This window comes from Ovis aries, chromosome 5, assembly GCF_016772045.2.
Source record: "Ovis aries strain OAR_USU_Benz2616 breed Rambouillet chromosome 5, ARS-UI_Ramb_v3.0, whole genome shotgun sequence".
Taxonomy (NCBI): domain Eukaryota; kingdom Metazoa; phylum Chordata; class Mammalia; order Artiodactyla; family Bovidae; genus Ovis; species Ovis aries.
This window is the reverse complement of record NC_056058.1, coordinates 28,590,141-28,602,457: the sequence shown is the minus strand read 5'-3', so window position 1 is coordinate 28,602,457 and position 12,317 is coordinate 28,590,141. Positions and strand designations below refer to the sequence as shown.

The window sequence follows — 12,317 nt, the reverse complement described above, 5'->3', positions numbered from 1 at the left end:
TATCTTTAAAACAGGAAAAGAACAGTTTGTAGGCCGAGGGCCTTAATCTGGTGTTTTTTAGTGAAGTTACTCATCGTGCCCAACTCTTTGCAACCCCATGGACTGACTGTAGCCCACCAGCTCCTCTGTTCATGGAATTTTCCAGGCAAGAATACTGGAGTGGGTTGCTGTCCCTTCTCCATTTTAGTTCTTAGAAATAACTAAGATTTCCCATTTCTTTAAACTGCGTAGTTACAGCCCACTAAGTGGTAATTCTCTTTTTCTTTTTTTCTTTTTTTTAAAGGACAGTGCAATTAGATTTTAGCAAGATTGAGATTTCAGTGTCTTTGGGTCTATTTGTCAGGACAGACCACAAGCAGTTTGCAAGTGTCCATGAAGAAATCAGGTTAGCAATACATTGAAACCAGCGCAAATAGATTGTCCTCATCACCACATAGACAAAACAGTCAGGAGATGGGCTTGGTGCGGTAAGCACAAGTGGCATGATATAATGAAGTTGTATTCCATTAAGCTCTTGTGTGCGGGGAGCAAAATGTCATCACCTGAATGTGGCTGCATTTCTGTGATACAACCTCATCTGTTCCGTCAACTAGTTTTGCTCTGATCAATAAGCAGTTTTCTGTGGCCTTTCACTGCTGTCAGATGTCATTGAGTGATGTAAATGCACGTCAGAAACTAGAAACTTGACAGCTCACCCAGAGTGGGAAGGGAGAGAGGAGCGGGAAATCACAGCAGAAGACATGCTTGACAGCTGACATCTCCTCAGGGTAACTGATTGGATACTGTAGCAGCCAGCGCTTTTCCCCATAGAAACACCAAGGAAGACGATCCCAGAGTGTGTAAAATACAGAACAGATGGCCTGAAATAATTTAAGGGAAAAGTTAGTATTGTGAACTGAAGCATAGTGATTATGTAAATTGTTTAGGTAAAATCCACCAAAAGTAACTAGTTGCTCTTTACTTTTTTGACTAAGAATGATCTAGGCAGATGACAGTATATTTCTACCCATTTTCTCCATCACCCACTGCCAAGACTACAATTAGGAAAGTTTGTGTCAATCCAGAAAGAGATGTAGCCAAAAAGACTTTTGTTATAACAGCATCCATGTAAGACAATATTATGTAGCAATAAAAGGAGGGAAAGGACAGTCTTCATATCCTCCTATGGGAAAATGCTGGGATCCATTGCTAAGTGAAGAAGCAAGAAGTAGAACGGTGTGTGATGTTAAAGTGAAGAACGTAACACTGACTCAGTCAGATGTGCACATAGCGAGGCTGAAAGGGCCTGTTCACAGCGTCCGAAGCAGGGTGCAGGGTGCAGCCTGGTCACAGAGTGTTGGGGTTTCAGGGGAGGCGTCACTGGGTATGTTTGCATATCTTTTTTTTTTAAAGCTTTTAAAACCGTAGGAACATATTACCTATTTAAAATATTGAATTATAAAAAACATTTCTTTATTTCACATATGAAACTGTGTTAAATGTGCAAAAGGAAATACAGTAGTTACCATATTTAACAAAGGACACATATTCCAAGACCAGTCTTTCTAGACTCTTCATTTCCAAAGTGAGTCAAAGACATTAAGCTGTATTAAATGAGGGGTCATTAAACACTAGTTCAAATAATTTTAGTAGCATTGACTAAACTTCAGGGATACTTAGGTCATGAAAATGTTTTTTTAAAACATTTGTTCAGTGCTTACTGTATGCTAGACACCCTACAGTGAACTTGTAAGTATTAACTCATTTAAATCCTCATAGAGAAGGTGTTATTTCTATTTAACAGATGAAAATGTTGGTGGCCAGTGAGTTTAAGTAACTGTAGGCTAAGAGTCAGACACGGCTGAGCGACTGAACTGAACTGAGACACCCAGCCAATAATGTTGGAGTATGAACCTGGGTCTTTGGTCTCCAAGGATAAGTCTAGAGTCTGAATAGCAGAGTGGAGAGAGCTATATGCAGCCCAGGGCTTTGTAAACCCTGAGGACAATGGCCTTAGCCTGTCCATCTCATCAAGGTAGTTCTTCAGTCGCTTAGTCATGTCTGACTCTTTGTGGCCCCATGGACTGTAGCCCACCAGGCTCCTCTGTCCATGGCATTTCCCAGGGAAAAATACTGGAGTGGGTAGCCATTCCCTTCTCCAGGGGATCTTCCTGACCCAGGGATTGAACTCGTGTCTCTTGCATTGGCAGGCAGGTTCTTTACCACTGAACCATCTAGGAAGCCCCATCAGGAATAGAGCACAGTGTTAAATAGCAGGGCTGGCCTTACATTCCTAGGTTTCCCTGTTAGAATGACTTCTTCCAGCTCCTATTGCAGTCATAATCACATACTTACAAGTGATTCATCTCTAGCTCTTCTCTGAGTTCGTCAGGGAGAGACTGTCTCTCTGCCCCACTGTATGCCAGCTCAGAGCCTGATCCACCGGAGTACTTAAAAATTACTCGCCAAGGGAATGACTTATTTTCAGAGGCAGGCCCTGTAGTAATGACTGGATCACATTACATCAGTGTGGTTATCTTTTGCAAACTACCTAATGGAATTATCCTTTCTAGTGCATGCTTTTCACTGTTGAGGAATGCAGCTTTGAGGCCAGAGAGGATTGAGGGCTTGTAGGTTCAAGGCAGAAGGATATCAGTTTATTCTATAAATAGTCAACCATCACTTTACTATTAGGAGTAGCAGCTGTAAAGGGAGATGATTAGGAAGTTACAATCACCAGAGATAAAGTTTACTTTGACAGTGGGAAATGTAATTAAAAGAATCCAATATAAGAGTTGCATTAGAACTTCCAGGATGTGAGGCACTCTTTGCCTCCTGTCTGGGTGTCTTGAGACCTCCCCTCTCCTAGGCTTGTCCCCTGGACTACAGCCCAGGCTTCTGCTTTCTTCATGGTCTTCACATCGCCACTCATTTTGCTGTCGCTTTTACTTTTGAAGTTCTTTTCCCTTTATTTCAGGACCAAGGTTATAAGAATATGGTGGTGGTGGTTGTTCAGTTGCTGAGTCGTGCCTGACTCCTTGCGACCCCATGGAGGCTTTCCTGTTCATCACCAACTCCCAGAGTTTGTTCAGACTCATGTCCATTGATTTCACGATGCCATCCAACCATCTTACCCTCTGTCACCCCCTTTTCCTCCTTCCCTCAGTCTTCCCCAGCATCAGGGTCTTTTCCAGTGAGTCAGCTCTTTGCATCAGGAGGCCAAAGTATTTGGATCTTCAGCATCAGTCCTTCCAATGAATATGCAGCATTTCCTTTAGGACTGACTGGTTCAAAATAGGGCAATCCTGACTGGTCTTCCAAGCCCTAGCCTGAGGCAAGACAGGCATTGATGAGTGAGGGGAGGGGGAAGGATATTAGATGGGGTGACTCTGTTGAGAATGGAGACAGAGTAGGTGGTTCCTGGCCATCATTCCCTTTAATCAGACTGAGGTGGCGAGCAGGGCAGGCGGATGCTACTAATGGATATGTGAAAAACTCTGCTTTGATTATTTTCAGTCCCTTCCCTATCCATCCCCTTTTGAAGACTGGCTTGCTCTGTCCTCAAGCGCTTTCCACAATGCATGAATAGGCTACCCACACTCCCAGTCATGTGCCGGGTAGGAACCAAGCCCTTGGTTGGTACTTTCTTCCTATGCTTCAGAATTATGTCACCAGCCTAATCATTACACAGTTTTGACAGAACCCAGAGCTGATCTCTGTAACGTGGAATCCCAGTTGTAAGTGGAATGCATCGCTTCATCCTGATGAACACAGACCTACAGCTTGTAGATTATAACCCATCTTTACTTGAATCCCCATCATCAGACACTTAGCATCTGGGGGCCTCAGAGTTCTTCCCCTATGGTATCCTTTATGGGACAAGTGAAATAGTTCTGATTCTCTTTCAAAATGCTCTTCTCTCAGTGTCTTACCCCAATGGTGACTTTGGTTTTCGTATATCCATTGATTTTCACTCTTTTCCATTTCACCTAAGTGGGCAGCTCACTTCACCCTGAAGTGAGAGGGCCCTGAGAATGCCTTCTGCTTTTGCATTCTCCTTCAGCGAGCCTTTATAGTATGCCTGACTCCCAACGCCTCTCCTCTCCCTTCACCCCCAGTCCCACCCATACTTTTTTCTTGATTTGTTTGTTTCCTCCGGGGACACCTGCAAACTGCCTTCATGGCCTGAGGGGGCCTCCACACATCCCCTGTGAGGTGGAGGACAACCAAGCCCCTCTATTCCTTCTTAGACCAGTGCCCACAACCTACAGTGGTTTCCTCTGTTGTCTTAACCAGCAGAACAGCCTTCTCTTGGTCTTGTGTGGGTGAGGAAGGGAGAATAGCCTTTGAAGAGAGGTGTCTTAAAGGGTCCTCATGACTTCCTTTTTAAAAGGCCAACTATTCAGCTTTTAAAGGGTGAGTTTAATAATTGTTATATGACTGAGTTCATTTTAAATCTGATATATTGTAATTATAAAATGCTTACATGAAAATGTCCGAAACATAAAATTTTCAGTGTGAAGCAGACCATTGAAGAAGACTTTAATAACTTCCTACTCAGTCCTCCCCCATCCACTCTGAACCCTTTGGAATGCAACATTTTTGCAGTCAGCATGATTTTTCTGCACATCTAATCACTTTGGCTCCTGCTTACCAGCAATGAGCAGCTCCTCATTGCTCATTTGGTAAAGGCCAGTCAGTCTTTAGTGTGGCTTAAGGGGCCCAGTGTGGTCTGGCTCCCCACTTCCTAAGGATCCTTTTTCCTGGCCCTGAGTTTTAGTCTCACAGTCCAGCTACTCAAATGAATCTTCTTTAGTTTAAGTAACCTTGTCCCTCGGCCCTGCTCACCTCCCCCTGAGGCTTCAGGTCTCAGTGTCTGCATCACTTTCTCAAGGACTTAGCCCTGACTGGGGTGTCCTATTTCAGTAACTGTCCTGTCTGGCAGAGCATATGTAAGGCTATTCATTGTGCTTTTAGTTCCCTGAACACAACAGCGTCTCGCACATGTTTACACGTAGAAGTGAACTGTACAGTTTCACTGGATGGGTAGATGGGTAGATAGTTAGGCAGACAGACAGACAGAGTGCGATCAGAAGTGAGAGTAAATGACCCTTCAGGGTAGCATGGCTACATAATATCAGAATTAACATTAAACCCAGAGGACTTCGCACTGTGTCTAGTTTTTGCTTCTTTGTTCAGAGTCTGTGTCCACACGCGTGGCTTGTTCATTCTGACTGCGTGAGGAAAGTGTGCTCCTGACTCTGTACTCAAGTTGGGCTGGATCTCTGCTTTTTGTTCCCCGCTCCTCTGTGGATTTGGGTCCTTTGGATGCATTTTCTGTGGCCCTTCTTAAGGTTCATCACTGCATTTGTTCTCTTGGTGTTTCAGAGCTGAAAGTCGAATGTTTACCCCCTTGTCTTAATTCTTTCAAGTGACTATTTCAGATTTTGTGTTCATAATTATTTGTGCTTTTGTGTTTTAGAAGCTTTTACTCTGGATCTCGGTCTCAGGGCCTCCTTGTAAAATGAGGTCTTTATCTTTAACATTCTGCATCTCAGATTTTATGTTAGTTATTTCTCTGGCTTAATGACACCCGGCCCGTATTGACTCACTCTAAAGAAAGGGGCTGTTTACTTAACAGTGGCATGCAGTCTGTTTTCCCCAAACACAATCTTTGACCAGAGAATGGGTTGAATAGTAGTCCTTCTTCACATGAGCTGCCTGCAAGCTGTCCGTTCGGCCTTATCTGGTGGGTGACTTGAAGTGTGGGCTCATTATGCTTGCATGGCAAATTCTTAAGTCAGAATCCTTTTTCTCAGCTTTAGACTATATGAAAATTTACTAGCTGGCCTTAATTTTGTTATTGGGGTCGATACAACTTCACCGTGATTCCTGTACTCATTTGCTCAGTAAATATTCAAAGATTGCATTTGCTCCCCCAGGGTGAACATCTTTCCTTGCTCCTCAAATGCCACAGGGAAAGACCTCTGGTCCTGCCGTGGCTTCTCCATGGAAAAGACTCTTGTCTTCTGCGACAGCGATGTTCTTAAAATGTAGCTTCCACCCTGAAGGATGATTCAGTATGGACATAGTATACAGGTTTTCCACTTAGAATTAAAGGAAGAGCCACGTGGTTGGTTTGCCTGATGGCTTCTGTTTCCCATTTTCTCCCCCTTGACTTCTAATTTGGTTGTTAGACCTTCATGAAGGAGGAGTTGAAGACATCACCACAGCATGGTTTTGAGTTTGCAGTTGTCCCTTCAGATAATGGTAGTAGTGATGATGCTCAATGTACCCTTTTAAGCTTCGGTGTGAGGGTGAACAGTCATAGGGACAGGGGCTTCTATGGCCTTGTTCAGCAATTACTTTTGCAGAAAAGCTACTCATGATTGTGTTCCAGAAGACAACCCCCTGATTAGCTATGAGGCTTCTGAAAAGTCATCCACTTTTCTCATTCTCAGTCTTCTTATCTTTAAAATAATGACAGTAACCTGCACCTCTGCCTCTCATGAGTTAATAAATAATGTCATAACACTGAGATAAAGTTGAATGGTCTGAGATAAATGTTGAGTGGTCACTACCTGCCTACCAAATGTTTCAGAGGCATCTTGGTTTGGGGACAGTGGCTCCATTCAGATTTGTTATTTGTGACTGTATAGCAGATGTTCCACTATTTGCCTGTAGATAGAAAGCCATATTATATAGTTTGGATAACTGTCAAAGAAGCTATATCCTCCATTTCATACGCACAGCTATTCCTTAGGACATTTTGAAAAATTAATTTGGTTTATATCACTAGATAGCACTTTTATATATTGCTTTATATTTATATTATTATTAATTACATGTTTATTTTTCACTAAATTTTAAGCTTTGGAAACTGTGTGTGTATAATACTGAGCCTACCAGAGATTAAGCATTTAATAAGTAGTTCATAGAACTTTAGGCTGAAAGAGTACTTGGTAGCCATCTAGTTTAACATTCTCACATATTAATATTTATCGATGTATGGAAAAAAGGGAAATCCAGGGGAATTAAGTTCTTTACCTAAGTCATAAAGTCCTGGAGAAAGAGCAGAGTGTAGCCTTTCTGAAATGTCCTTTCCTGCCCTTTCCAGCACAGAGCGCTGCCTTTGAATAAAGTTTAAATGCAGGTTTGAAGAGAGCATGCTCTATATATTGTTTCAAACATGTCTCCCCATATACAGATTCAAGGGTGTATATGTCGAATCCATAGAAAAATTCATTTTATACTCTTAGTGCAATTACAACTTTTTACCACTTATTAAGACTTCAGAGATACAAACCAGTAGCTCAGTAATTGCTTTCTTGAATCTGCCTTTAATAATTACATTTAGTAAAGCTGTATTGAAAATTAGAAAGGCAGAGACTAATGGAAAACTAGATTTTTCACTGAATTAGAAAGCAAGACAATCCATATATTGACAACACTTCAAGTTGAAACAGATCAGGAAAACTGTTTTGGACTGTTTGTGCAAAGAGGCAAACCTGGGCCTTGATGGGCAGTGGCACACGCATTTTATGGAAGCAGAGAAACTCTAAGAGATTTCATGTAAATCGGCACATTGAGAGGAGAGAGTCCAGGTCTGATTTAGAGACAAGTCATTTGAATCTTTTAAAGCCTGGAATTTCTCCTTCATGCTAACAAAGCAGTAAAAAAAAAGATGAAGAATTGTGTTAATGAAGTAGGAATATCTTTGGATTAAAAAAAGCACAAAACTCAGTTGGAGGCAGTATCTTGCAGTCAGAAGCAAACCTGGACAGGAAAGTGGTGGAGGGCTTCTTTTAACTTGCTTCTGTAGGGTTTGGTGCAGTGTTTTTACTCTGTTGCCAGAAAAATTAGTCATTGTAGTTATATTTATTTCAGAACGCCTATTAAAGAGATCCCAACAGTAGATTAACTCCAGGTTGTTTAGATATTAGAAAAATAATCTAAATGAGATATAATGGTGTTAACTAGAAAAGCAAAACAAAACTGGCACCTCAAGGACCTACTGAATCGCGCATGGAACTCTACTCAATGTTATGTGCCAGCCTCAGTGGGAGAGAGGTTGGGGGGAGAATGGATACATGTATATGCCTGGCTGAGTCCTTTCGTTGTTCACCTGAAACTATCACAACACTGTTAATTGGCTATACCCCAATACAAAATTTGAAAAAACAAACTTGGTACCTCTTCACCTGTCAGACGGACAGTGCGCTTTGTCACAGTACCAAGAGAAGGGTCTGCGTAGCCAACTAATGGATCCGCTCCCCGCTGGCGCCAGACTGGCTGCAGAGTTCACCCTCATCGGGACCCAGCGCACCCTTTCATACTGTAGAGGCATACGGTTGTTAACAACTTCAGAAAAATGCCTTTCACAGAACCTGCTTTTACATGTCCCTTTATCCTTGTTATCCTATCTGCATCCTTTTAATAGCGAACTGTTGGCCACATCCATCCTTTCCTGAGTAAGTGCGAGTATGTGCTCAAAACCTCTGACAATGCGATGCTGTACGTTCCCCTCCAAGGCAAGAGGAAGTGTCTAGGAACTAGAGAACTCAGGTGAATAGTCACATACAGGGCCTACTGCATTCGCTTTCAGACCAAGGAAGAAAGAAGGGTGAGCATTTTGGAAAAGAAAAAGAAACAGTGGGATGAGAAGTGAGCAGAGGACGTGTGGTCTAGTCTCTCTGAAAGCCATTGTCTGGCCCAGATCAGTTTAGGGCTTACATTTGAAAGAACACCCTGATTTCACAGCCAGATATTGCACATACAGGAGGGAAGATGGGGCATGCGTGCACGCTCAGTTGTGTCTGACTGTTTGTGACCCCACGGCATATACATGGGCCACCCGACTCCTCTGTCCATCGGATTTCCCAGGCAAGAATACTGCAGTGGGTTGCTATTTCCTCCTCCAGGGGATCTTCCCAGCCCAGGGATCAAACCCTCCTGTCCTGCATCTCCTGCATTGGCAGATGGGTACTTAACCACTGAGCCTCCTGGGAAGCCGTAGGGGAGGATAGCTGTTGCTGCTGCTAAGTCACTTCAGTCGTGTCCGACTCTGCAACCCCCATAGATGGTAGCCCACCAGGCTTCCCCGTCCGTGGGATTCTCCAGGCAAGAACACTGGAGTGGGTTGCCATTTCCTCCTCCAATGCGTGAAAGTGAAGTCACTCAGTTGTATCCGACTCTTCGCGACTCAGGCTCCTCCATCCATGGGATTTTTCAGGCAAGAGTACTGGAGTGGGGTGCCATTGCCTTCTCCGCTGAATTTGCTATTTGGCGAGACAGAGAGAGAAAAACAACTAACTGAATAGAATCTGACCCGAAGACAGTGAGTTTGAACAGTAGGGTGCCCATGCACAGTTAGCTGTGAATGAGTTAACATTTATTTGCCGTCATCATTGGTTATGTAAAACAGAGCACAGAATACGTGCGTATGGCACAATCCCTGGGAGAAAAATACATGTGACAAAGCAATATACGGTTGTTATTTTATACATAAGTAAAATACTAAGACATTAGAAAGCATCTGGTCAACACCCTCATGTTATAGATGATGAAAGGGCTTAGTACTCAGAAGTGGTTTTTCTATCTTTATGGCTAATAAGGATCAAAGATGAACCTGGAACTCAGAATAGCTGACTTATAGCTTATTTCCTCTCACTAGAGAGAATAGATGGGGAAATAGTGGAAACAGTGTCAGACTTTAGTTTTGGGGGCTCCGAAATCACTGCGGATGATCATTGCAGCCATGAAATTAAAAGACGCTTACTCCTTGGAAGGAAAGTTATGACCAACCTAGATAGCATATTGAAAAGCAGACATTACTTGGCCAACAAAAGTCCGTCTAGTCAAGGCTATGGTTTTTCCAGTGGTCATGTATGGATGTGAGAGTTGGACTGTGAAGAAAGCTGAGCACTGAGGAATTGATGCTTTTGAACTGTGGTGTTGGAGAAGACTCTTGAGAGTCCCTTGGACTGCAAGGAGGTCCAGCCAGTCCATCCTAAAGGAGATCAGTCCTGGGTGTTCATTGGAAGGACTGATGCTAAAGCTGAAACTCCAATACTTTGGCCACCTCATCTGTAGAGTTGACTCATTGGAAAAGACTCTGATGCTGGGAGGGATGAGGGGCAGGAGGAGAAGGGGATGACAGAGGATGAGATGGCTGGATGGCATCACTGACTTGATGGACATGAGTTTGGGTGAACTCCAGGAGTTGGTGATAGACAGGGAGGCCTGGCATGCTGCTATTCATGGGAGCGCAAAGAGTCAGACATGACTGAGCAACTGAACTGAACTGAGAGTATTATCACTCAAAACTTGAGTAAACAAGATGAGATATATCTTCAATGCAGAAAAATTGGAGGCAAAAACCTTGAAAAGTGAAAAGAAGAAAAAACATTATTCATCCCTTCAGAACATTTTAGTGTTTTTTTTTTTCTTCTGACTTTTATAGTACATAACATATACATATACTCATGATTATGTATTTCGTTAAACACAAAAGTGTACTCTCTCTATAGCTTGCTCTTATGTTTAACAAGATTAACATCTCATTTTATGTTAATAAATCTTCTATGACATGTGAATGTTCTATGTTTATTAACTATTTCTACTAAATATTAGGTTGTTCACATTTTTATAATTATGGATATACTTTTTCACTTTTGAAAGTCATATTTCAATTTCAGTTTGGTGCCATTGTGTTGAGCAAATAATTCATATCAACTTACATTCACATGTTAGTTGAGAAATAATTATCCTTATACATTTTTGTTCTATGTTCTTCATATGTATCTTTGCAGATTAATATACTGTTGTAGTCTGTCTCTGAAAAGTTATATAATAAAATGGATATAGCTCCTCTTTTCTACTCTCAACTATTTAAATTGAATGTACTATTTATCTCTGAGGGCCAAGGAGCTCACCCATCTGGAAATGCTTTTGTGTTTCCATATCACACTGATCTTGTACATTTCAGTTTGTAAAATTTAGGGTCACTTTGGCAAAGCCTTGGTGAGGAGTAGAGTGCTCAGACACTCACAGAGCAAACGTTTGGAAAAGGGAATGGACAAATCGTGGCTGCAGGTGTTAATTCCCTAAATGGTGAACCAGTTTCTTTTGTCCAGGAAAAGACTTCATCAGAGAGCTCCCTTCAAATCTGTGCTGTGCTCTGTGGGGGAATGCCTGGCACAGGGTTCTCAGTTGCATCGACTCTGCCCGTGCAGGAACACAGTGAAGAGAAAGCAAGCAGATGATCACGTCCAGGTGTTGAAGGTGATTAAATTGTGAGTGTCTAGTACATTATATCTAGAGGTAAGGCTTAGGGAAAGGCTTCGTCCTTCCTGCCCTCGGGAGCAGTTTGGATGCTGACTGCTTTAGATTTAGCTCAGGCCCTTGGGGATGGCAGGAATTAAGAGTTAACGCTTTTTTTGTTTCTCTATAGAGACCACATATGTCATATTACTAAGGTAAAAGTGACTCATACAAACAACAGAATCTTGCAAAATGAATCTATTTTTGCAAGTCAACCCCTTTTCTTCAATTCATCCTTCTGTATCTTTAAAGGAGTCAGACAAATTAAGTGATTATGATACATCATGGAACTAGGAAAATCTCTTTGTTTAGGGTAAAAGAAATCAATACAAAGAACTCTTGGAATATTTCTTTTTTCTTTCCTCTTTAGCAGCTCCTTCTATATGGATTTAGAAATGCTGATTCTACATGAAGAATGGCAGTGATACATGTTGAGGCCTGGCCTCCTTAGACTGCAAACTTCCCTCTAAAAGTCTTTGACCGTGGTGTGTGTTATATGGATTTAGAAAAGGTGATGCTTGTTTAAATACAGACATTTGCTTGTAAGTTTTTTATTAAACTCACTTTTTAAATAGTCCTGTATCAGTAAATTTTTAAAAGTAGGTTAATTTGAATTTTTTTTTTTTTAAATAAAAGTATAGTTCATTTGCTTTCCTGGTGACTCAGACAGTAAAGAATCCGTCTACAGTGTGGGAGACCTGAGTTTAATCCTGGGGTTGGGAAGATCGCCTGGAGAAGGGAACAACTACCCACTCCAATATTCTGGCCTCAAGAATCCTGTGAACAGAGGAGCCTGGCAGGCTACAGTCCATGGGGTCGCAAAGAGTCAGACACGACTGAGTGACTTCACTTTTCATGGTTCATTTACAGTGTTTTGTTAGTTTCAGGTATACAGCACAGTGATTCAGCTGTGTATATATATATATTCTTTTCCAGATTCTATCCCATTATAGATTATTACAAGACACTGAATATAGTCCCCTGTGATATTCAGTAAGACCTTATTGTTTATCTGT

The 12,317-nt window shown here is 41.9% G+C and overlaps 1 protein-coding gene across 3 annotated transcripts in view; it reads left to right on the top strand.

Moving 5' to 3' along the window:
* The window catches only part of SNX24 (sorting nexin 24), a 172,575-nt gene that overhangs the window by 70,315 nt on the left and 89,943 nt on the right, over positions 1-12,317 (top strand). The window contains exon 2 of one of the 3 annotated variants that reach the window (XM_060415677.1): positions 11,115-11,273. The exons of the other annotated variants lie outside the window; for them this stretch is intronic. The gene's annotated coding sequence lies outside the window, so the exon portion shown is untranslated. The remainder of the gene's footprint in view (positions 1-11,114; positions 11,274-12,317) is intronic. 3 annotated transcript variants of the gene reach the window in all.